Here is a 9,762-nt window from a genome sequence, read left to right as displayed (position 1 = left end):
TAATATTTCGTTTTTTTACCTTTTTTTAGTTTTTTATTTTTTTTTAGTTTTTTTAGTACTTTCTTTTTTAGTTTTTTTGTAATTTTTACCTTTTTTAGTTTTTTCTTCTTTTGTATTTTACCTTTTTTAGTTTTTTTTCTTTTGTATTAATGCTAAAGCCAAGGTTCGAACCTGGAACCTCTCGGACCTGGAACATAACGCTTTACCAACTCAGCTACTTCGGCTTGAATACATTCGTTTTTGAATTGGTATATGATGTGTTCCGGTCGTCATTTATATTCCCTGTTTCTCGGTCGTCATTTGTGTCCCGGTGTCCCGGTCTGTAATTTCGTCAGTCGACAAACATGACGTCAGACGACAAACAACTTCATGACGACATACAGCTGAATCCATATAATGAGGTCAGTCGACACACAAACATGACGTCAGTCGACAGACCTACAGACAAACAACTTATTTATATAATATAATAGCTGTTGGGGTGGCGCTTCGCGCCACCCCAACACCTAGTTGGTGGGGGCGCTTTGCGCCCCCAATCCCCCCCGCACGCATAAGTCGTTACGCGCCATTGTAGTTGTGTCCCTATGTCCCACCTGTGAATATAGATATATATATATACACTAGGTGTTGGGGCGCTTCCCCAACACCTAGTTGGTGTTGGCGCTTCGCGCCCCCCCCCCAAGCCCCCCCGCGCGCGTAAGTCGTTACGCGCCATATTAGTTACGCGCCATTGTAGTTGTGTCCCTATGTCCCACCTGTGAATATAGATAGATATATATATATATATATATATATATATATATATATATATATATATATATATATATATATATATATTATATATATATATATATATATATATATATATATATATATATATATATATATATATATATATATATATATATATATATATATATATATATATATATATATATATATATATATATATACTAGCTGTTGGGGTGGCGCTTCGCGCCACCCCAACACCTAGTTGGTGGGGGCGCTTCGCGCCCCCCCCAAGCCCCCCCGCGCGCGTAAGTCGTTACGCGCCATATTAGTTACGCGCCATTGTAGTTGTGTCCCTATGTCCCACCTGTGAATATAGATAGATATATATATATATATATATATATATATATATAATATATATATATATATATATATATATATATATATATATATGTTTTTAACTACGTAAAACTTGCGAATATACAACATTCTTTGCTGTCCCATTGTCTGTGCATATAAATAGATTGTCAGGTTTACCGACTCTTGAACATGCAACATATAATGGTCCATGGGAAAACAATCCGTATTCAGATCTATACCTCATGATTCTAATGATTGCCCTTGAGCTTTGTTGATGGTGATTGCTAATCGACCATTCCCTGAGTCGCCATCGTCATTTATATATCCCCCTGTGCACCCCGGCGTCCCCTTTGTAGTTATGTCCCTGTGTCCCGGTCGTCATTTATATTCCCTGTGTCCCGGTCGTCATTTGTGTCCCGGTGTTCCAGTCTGTGATTTCTCTTTGAGTGTCCCGGGCGTCATTTATATTCCTTGTGTCCCGGTGTCCCGGTCGTCATTTATATCCCCCTGTGCCCCCCGGCGTCCCCCATTGTAGTTGTGTCCCTGTGTCCCGGTCTTCATTTATATTCCCTGTGTCCCGGTCGTCATTTGTATCCCGGTGTCCCGGTCTGTATATACATTCGTTTTTTAGTTTTGTTTTTCTCCTTTATTTTTTTCCTTTTTCCTTTTTTTTCTTTTTTAGTTTATTTAGATTTTTTAGTTTTTTATTAGTTTTTAGTTTTTTTGTAGTTTTTACCATTTTTTTAGTTTTTTTAGTTTTTTTTTTTACTTATGTCCTGGTCGTCATTTATACTCCCTGTGTCCCGGTCGTCATTTGTGTCTCGGTGCTTTGTTGATTGCTAATTTATATTATATTTATATTTATATTTTTTATATTTATTAATATTTTTTTAGTTTTCTTTTTCTCTTATTTTTCAGTTTTTTCCTTTTTTTTAGTTTTTTTTTTTTAGTTTTTAGTTTTTTTTTTGTTTTTTACCTTTTTTTAGTTTTTTTAGTTTTTTTAGTTTTTTAGCTTTTTTAGTTTTTTATTAGTTTTTAGTTTTTTTTTAGTTTTTGCCTTTTTTTAGTTTTTTCAGTTTTTTTTAGTTTTAGTTTTTTACCTTTTTTTAGTTTTTTTTAGTTTTTTAGCTTTTTTATTTTTTTTTCTTTTTAGTTTTTTTGTAGTTTTTACCTTTTTTAGTTTTTTTTCTTCTTTTGTATTAGTGTGAAATAATTCAGACGTCATATGCGGACAAACACGACGTCACTCGACAGACAGACAGACAGACATAACCCACAAACAACTTATTTTTATATATATTTATTCATATTTTTTAGTTTTCTTTTTCTCTTTTATTTTTCAGTTTTTTCCTTTTTTTTAGTTTTTTTCTTTTTAGTTTTTAGTTTTTTTTAGTTTTTTACCTTTTTTTAGTTTTTTTTAGTTTTTTTAGTTTTTTAGCTTTTTTAGTTTTTTTATTAGTTTTTATTTTTTTTGTAGTTTTTGCCTTTTTTTATTTTTTTCAGTTTTTTTTTAGTTATTAGATTTTTACCCTTTTTTTAGTTTTTTTTAGTTTTTTAGCTTTTTTAGTTTTTTTTTCTTTTTAGTTTTTTTTGTAGTTTTTACCTTTTTTAGTTTTTTTCTTCTTTTGTATTAGTGTGAAATAATTCAAACGTCATATGCGAACAAACCTGACGTCACCTGATCCACAGATCCACACACAGACAACTTATTTTTATATATATAGATAAATATATATATATTTAACTACGTAAAACTTGCGAATATGCAACATTCTTTGCTGTCCTATTGTGTGTCCATATAAATAGATTGCCAGGTTTACCAACTCTTGAACATGCAACATAATAATTGTCCATGGGAAAACAATCCGTATTCATATCTATACCGCATTTTTCTAACGATTGCCCTTGAGCTTTGTTGATGATGATTGCTAATCGAACATTCCCTGTGTCCCCGTCGTCATTTATATATCCCCCTGTGCCCCCGGCGTCCCCGTTGTAGTTTTGTCCCCTGTGTCCAGGTCGTCATTTATATTCCCTGTGTCCCGGTCGTTATTTGTGTCCCGGTATCCCAGTCTGTAATTTCTCTTTGAGTGTCCCGGTCGTCATTTATATAGATATATAGATACAGTTTCATTTCAGTTTTTTTTTCTTTTTTAGTTTTTTCTTTTCTTAGTTTTTCTTTTTTAGTTTTTCTTTTTTAAGTTTCTTCTTTTTATTGGTTTGTTTTCTTCAATTTGTCAATGTTCATTCTAACATTGACAATTGGAAAAATCTTTACGTGCCAAGCAAGCTAAAGCTCCAACAATTTATAATAAACCTCAAAATTTGGGGTATCTGTTTTAAGGTTTTCGAATTACTTTAATCTATTGTCAAAATATATTGAAATATTTGTGCAATTCCCAGTTTTTTTAGTTTTTTCTTTTTTAGTTTTTTAGCTTTTTTTAGATTTTTTTTTAGTTTTTTATCTTTTTTATTTTTTTACGTTTTTTCTTTTTAGGTTTTTTCTTTTTTTAATTTTTCTAATTTTTTTTTTAGTTTTTTCTTTTTAGTTTTTTTTTTAGTTTTTTACCATTTTTCTTTTTTCGAATTTGATCTATTGTCAAAATATTTCGAAATATTTATGCAATTTCCAGTTTTTACATTCTAGTTTGTTTTCTTTTATACATATAGAAGATATAATCTGGCGTAACGGACAGACAACTTATTTTTATATATATAGATATATGTTTTTAACTACGTAAAACTTGCGAATATACAACATTCTTTGCTGTCCCATTGTCTGTGCATATAAATAGATTGTCAGGTTTACCGACTCTTGAACATGCAACATATAATGGTCCATGGGAAAACAATCCGTATTCAGATCTATACCTCATGATTCTAATGATTGCCCTTGAGCTTTGTTGATGGTGATTGCTAATCGACCATTCCCTGAGTCGCCATCGTCATTTATATATCCCCCTGTGCACCCCGGCGTCCCCTTTGTAGTTATGTCCCTGTGTCCCGGTCGTCATTTATATTCCCTGTGTCCCGGTCGTCATTTGTGTCCCGGTGTTCCAGTCTGTGATTTCTCTTTGAGTGTCCCGGGCGTCATTTATATTCCTTGTGTCCCGGTGTCCCGGTCGTCATTTATATCCCCCTGTGCCCCCCGGCGTCCCCATTGTAGTTGTGTCCCTGTGTCCCGGTCGTCATTTATATTCCCTGTGTCCCGGTCGTCATTTGTATCCCGGTGTCCGGTCTGTATATACATTCGTTTTTTAGTTTTGTTTTTCTCCTTTATTTTTTTCCTTTTTTCTTTTTTTTCTTTTTTAGTTTATTTAGATTTTTAGATTTTTTAGTTTTTTTTTATTAGTTTTTAGTTTTTTTGTAGTTTTTACCATTTTTTTAGTTTTTTTAGTTTTTTTTTTTACTTATGTCCTGGTCGTCATTTATACTCCCTGTGTCCCGGTCGTCATTTGTGTCTCGGTGCTTTGTTGATTGCTAATTTATATTATACTAGCTGTTGGGGTGGCGCTTCGCGCCACCCCAACACCTAGTTGGTGGGGGCGCTTCGCGCCCCCCCCCAAGCCCCCCCGCGCGCGTAAGTCGTTACGCGCCATAATAGTTACGCGCCATTGTAGTTGTGTCCCTATGTCCCACCTGTGAATATAGATAGATATATATATATGGTTTTAACTACGTAAAACTTGCGAATATACAACATTCTTTGCTGTCCCATTGTCTTTGCATATAAATAGATTGTCAGGTTTACCGACTCTTGAACATGCAACATATAATGGTCCATGGGAAAACAATCTGTATTCAGATCTATACCTCATGATTCTAATGATTGCCCTTGAGCTTTGTTGATGGTGATTGCTAATCGACCATTCCCTGTCCCGGTGTCCCGGTCGTCATTTACATCCCCCTGTTTCCCCCGGTGTCCCCGTTGTAGTTATGTCCCTGTGTCCCGGTCGTCATTTATATTCCCTGTGTCCCGGGTCCCGGTCGTCATTTGTATCCCGGTGTCCCGGTCTGTATATACATTCGTTTTTTAGTTTTGTTTTTCTCCTTTATTTTTTTCCTTTTTTTTTCTTTTTTAGCTTATTTAGATTTTTAGATTTTTTAGTTTTTTTATTAGTTTTTAGTTTTTTTTTCTTTTTAGTTTTTTTGTCCCGGTCGTCATTTATATCCCCCTGTTTCCCCCGGTGTCCCCGTTGTAGTTGTGTCCCTGTGTCCCGGTCGTCATTTATATTCCCTGTGTCCCGGTCGTCATTTGTATCCCGGTGTACCGGAGTTGTGTCCCTGTGTCCCGGTCGTCATTTATATTCCCTGTGTCCCGGGTCCCGGTCGTCATTTGTATCCCGGTGTCCCGGTCTGTATATACATTCGTTTTTTAGTTTTGTTTTTCTCCTTTATTTTTTTCCTTTTTTTTTCTTTTTTAGCTTATTTAGATTTTTAGATTTTTTAGTTTTTTTATTAGTTTTTAGTTTTTTTTTCTTTTTAGTTTTTTTGTCCCGGTCGTCATTTATATCCCCCTGTTTCCCCCGGGTCGTCATTTATACTCCCTGTGTCCCGGTGCTTTGTTGATTGCTAATCGAACATTCCTTTTGTCCTGGTCGCTTTCTCTTTGAGTGTCGTCATTTATTTTTTTCTTTTTTAGTTCTTTTAGTTTTTACCTTTTTTAGTTTTTTTTAGTTTTTAGTTTTTTTAGTTTTTTACCTTTTTTTAGTTTTTTTAGTTTTTTTTAGTTTTTTAGCTTTTTTATTTTTTTTATTAGTTTTTAGTTTTTTTGTAGTTTTTGCCTTTTTTTTAGTTTTTTTAGTTTTTTAGCTTTTTTATTAGTTTTTAGTTTTTTTTGTAGTTTTTGCCTTTTTTTAGTTTTTTTAGTTTTTTAGCTTTTTTATTTTTTTTATTAGTTTTTAGTTTTTTTTGTAGTTTTTGCCTTTTTTTTCTCTTTGAGTGTCGTCATTTATTAGTTTTTTCCTTTTTTTTTTAGTTTTTTATTGGTTTTTACCTTTATTTTAGCTTATTTTTCAGTTTTTTCCTTTTTTTTAGTTTTTTTTATTTTTTATTTTTTTTAGTTTTTTACCTTTTTTTAGTTTTTTTAGTTTTTTAGCTTTTTTACTTTTTTTATTAGTTTTTAGTTTTTTTTGTAGTTTTTGCCTTTTTTTAGTTTTTTCAGTTTTTTTTTTAGTTTTTTATTGGTTTTTACCTTTATAGTTTTTTTAGTTTTTTAGCTTTTTTATTTTTTTTATTAGTTTTTAGTTTTTTTTGTAGTTTTTGCCTTTTTTTAGTTTTTTCAGTTTTGACGTCACCTGATCCAGTTTTTTCAGGTGACGTCACCTGACACATCCATCCATCCATCCACAGACAACTTATTTTTATATATATAGATATTTTTTTATTAGTTTTTAGTTTTTTTTGTAGTTTTTGCCTTTTTTTTCTCTTTGAGTGTCGTCATTTATTAGTTTTTTCCTTTTTTTTTTTAGTTTTTTATTGGTTTTTACCTTTATTTTAGCTTATTTTTCAGTTTATTCCTTTTTTTTAGTTTTTTTTATTTTTTATTTTTTTTAGTTTTTTACCTTTTTTTAGTTTTTTTAGTTTTTTAGCTTATTTTTTATTTTTTTTAGTTTTTTACCTTTTTTTAGTTTTTTTAGTTTTTTAGCTTTTTTACTTTTTTTATTAGTTTTTAGTTTTTTTTGTAGTTTTTGCCTTTTTTTAGTTTTTTCAGTTTTTTTTTTAGTTTTTTATTGGTTTTTACCTTTATAGTTTTTTTAGTTTTTTAGCTTTTTTATTTTTTTTATTAGTTTTTAGTTTTTTTTGTAGTTTTTGCCTTTTTTTAGTTTTTTCAGTTTTGACGTCGCCTGATCCAGTTTTTTCAGGTGACGTCACCTGACACATCCATCCATCCATCCATCCACAGACAACTTATTTTTATATATATAGATTTATATTTATATTTTTTATATTTATTAATATTTTTTTAGTTTTCTTTTTCTCTTATTTTTCAGTTTTTTCCTTTTTTTTTAGTTTTTTCTTTTTTAGTTTTTAGTTTTTTTTGTTTTTTACCTTTTTTTAGTTTTTTTTAGTTTTTTTAGTTTTTTAGCTTTTTTAGTTTTTTTATTAGTTTTTAGTTTTTTTTTAGTTTTTGCCTTTTTTTAGTTTTTTCAGTTTTTTTTTAGTTTTTAGTTTTTTACCTTTTTTTAGTTTTTTTTAGTTTTTTAGCTTTTTTAGTTTTTTTTCTTTTTAGTTTTTTTTGTAGTTTTTACCTTTTTTAGTTTTTTTTCTTCTTTTGTATTAGTGTGAAATAATTCAGACGTCATATGCGGACAAACACGACGTCACTCGACAGACAGACAGACAGACATAACCCACAAACAACTTATTTTTATATATATTTATTCATATTTTTTTAGTTTTCTTTTTCTCTTTTATTTTTCAGTTTTTTCCTTTTTTTTAGTTTTTTTCTTTTTTAGTTTTTAGTTTTTTTTAGTTTTTTACCTTTTTTTAGTTTTTTTTAGTTTTTTTAGTTTTTTAGCTTTTTTAGTTTTTTTATTAGTTTTTATTTTTTTTGTAGTTTTTGCCTTTTTTTATTTTTTTCAGTTTTTTTAGTTATTAGATTTTTACCTTTTTTTAGTTTTTTTTAGTTTTTTAGCTTTTTTAGTTTTTTTTTCTTTTTAGTTTTTTTTTGTAGTTTTTACCTTTTTTAGTTTTTTTCTTCTTTTGTATTAGTGTGAAATAATTCAGACGTCATATGCGAACAAACATGACGTCACCTGATCCACAGATCCACACACAGACAACTTATTTTTATATATATATATATATATATATATATCTTCTATATATATAAAAATAAGTTGTCTGTCTGTGGATGTGTGGATGGATGTGTGGATGGATGTGTCAGGTGACGTCATGTTTCGGCTGACGTCATGAAATTAGTTGCCGTCATTTTTGCTTTGAAGGTGACGTCATTCAAGTTATATAAGACATATGTTCGCCGTCATGTTTCGGCTGACGTCATGAAATTAGCTGCCATCATTTTTGCTTTGAAGGCATCATTTTTGCTTTGAAGGCGTGACGTCATTCAAGTTATATAAGACGGATGTTCGTGTAGAATTCTATTAATGCTTAAGTTTATAATGACTGATGAAGATGCTCAAAGAGTCTATGCCAGAAAACTTGCTGGTGATAGAGAAAGTCAGAAAAGAAAGCGTGCCGAGGAACTACCAGAGCAACGCGAAAGCAGACTTGCTGCTAAAAGAGAAAGTGAAAAAAGAAAGCATGCCGAGGAACTACCAGAGCAACGCAGAAGCAGACTTGCTGCTAAAAGAGAATGTGAAAAAAGAAAGCATGCCGAGGAACTACCAGAGCAACGCAGAAGCAGACTTGCTGCTAAAAGAGAATGTGAAAAAAGAAAGCATGCCGAGGAACTACCAGAGCAACGCGAAAGCAGACTTGCTGCTAAAAGAGAAAGTGAAAAAAGAAAGCATGCCGAGGAACTACCAGAGCAACGCAGAAGCAGACTTGCTGCTAAAAGAGAATGTGAAAAAAGAAAGCATGCCGAGGAACTACCAGAGCAACGCAGAAGCAGACTTGCTGCTAAAAGAGAATGTGAAAAAAGAAAGCATGCCGAGGAACTACCAGAGCAACGCGAAAGCAGACTTGCTGCTAAAAGAGAAAGTGAAAAAAGAAAGCATGCCGAGGAACTACCAGAGCAACGCAGAAGCAGACTTGCTGCTAAAACAGAATGTGAAAAAAGAAGGCGGGCCGAGGAATTACAAGAACAGCAAGAAATCAGGCTTGCTGCTGATAGAGAAAGTAAGAAAAGAAAGCGTGCCGAGGAATCAAAAGACCAGCAGGAAATCAGGCTTGCTGCTGATAGAGAAAGTAAGAAAAGAAAGCGTGCCGAGGAATCAGAGCAATCTGAAAGTTATCGCCTGGCATTCAGGTACAACCCAGTCGATGATTATAGCTTGAGTAGCTGTGTTCAAATCGGGACAATGTCCAAAATTTGTCCCTATTGCAAGGCCTTGAAATTCAATGGTGAAACAATGGGAATGTGTTGCGCCTCAGGAAAAGTTAAACTTCCTCTATTGGCTGCACCACCAGAGCCATTGAAGACTTTCCTTACTGGAACTACGTCAGAATCTAAGCGTTTTTTGTCAAAAATCAGACAATACAACTCATGTTTCCAAATGACGTCGTTTGGAGCCCAAATCGAAAATCCAGATCAATTTATGTCTACTTTTAAAGTAAAAGGGCAAATTTATCATAAAGCAGGGTCCCTTCTACCATTATTAGGCGAGAATCATAAATTTTTACAATTGTACTTCATCAGTGATAGAAATTCTGAATTGAATGCACGTTGCGAAATTTCTCCCAACGTTGAAAGGACAATCGTTTCCCAATTGCAACATCTTTTCCACGAAAATAATAATTTAGTGCGTCTGTTCAAAACAGCCATCGATTTGATGCCTACTGATACTCATAAAATTGTTATTTCCGCTGACAAAACGCCTCCTGGCCAACATGTGCGTAGATACAATGCTCCGACTATCGACGAAGTGGCAATCGTTATGGTCGGTGATCAGTTTTTACCTCGAGATATTATTCTACATAAGCGAAACGCCCAGTTGTTAAGAATTGCTGAAACTCATCGATGCTACGATGCCCTACAATATCCTA

Source organism: Artemia franciscana, chromosome 15, assembly GCF_032884065.1.
Source record: "Artemia franciscana chromosome 15, ASM3288406v1, whole genome shotgun sequence".
Lineage (NCBI taxonomy): Eukaryota > Metazoa > Arthropoda > Branchiopoda > Anostraca > Artemiidae > Artemia > Artemia franciscana.
This window is presented reverse-complemented; position numbering follows the sequence as displayed.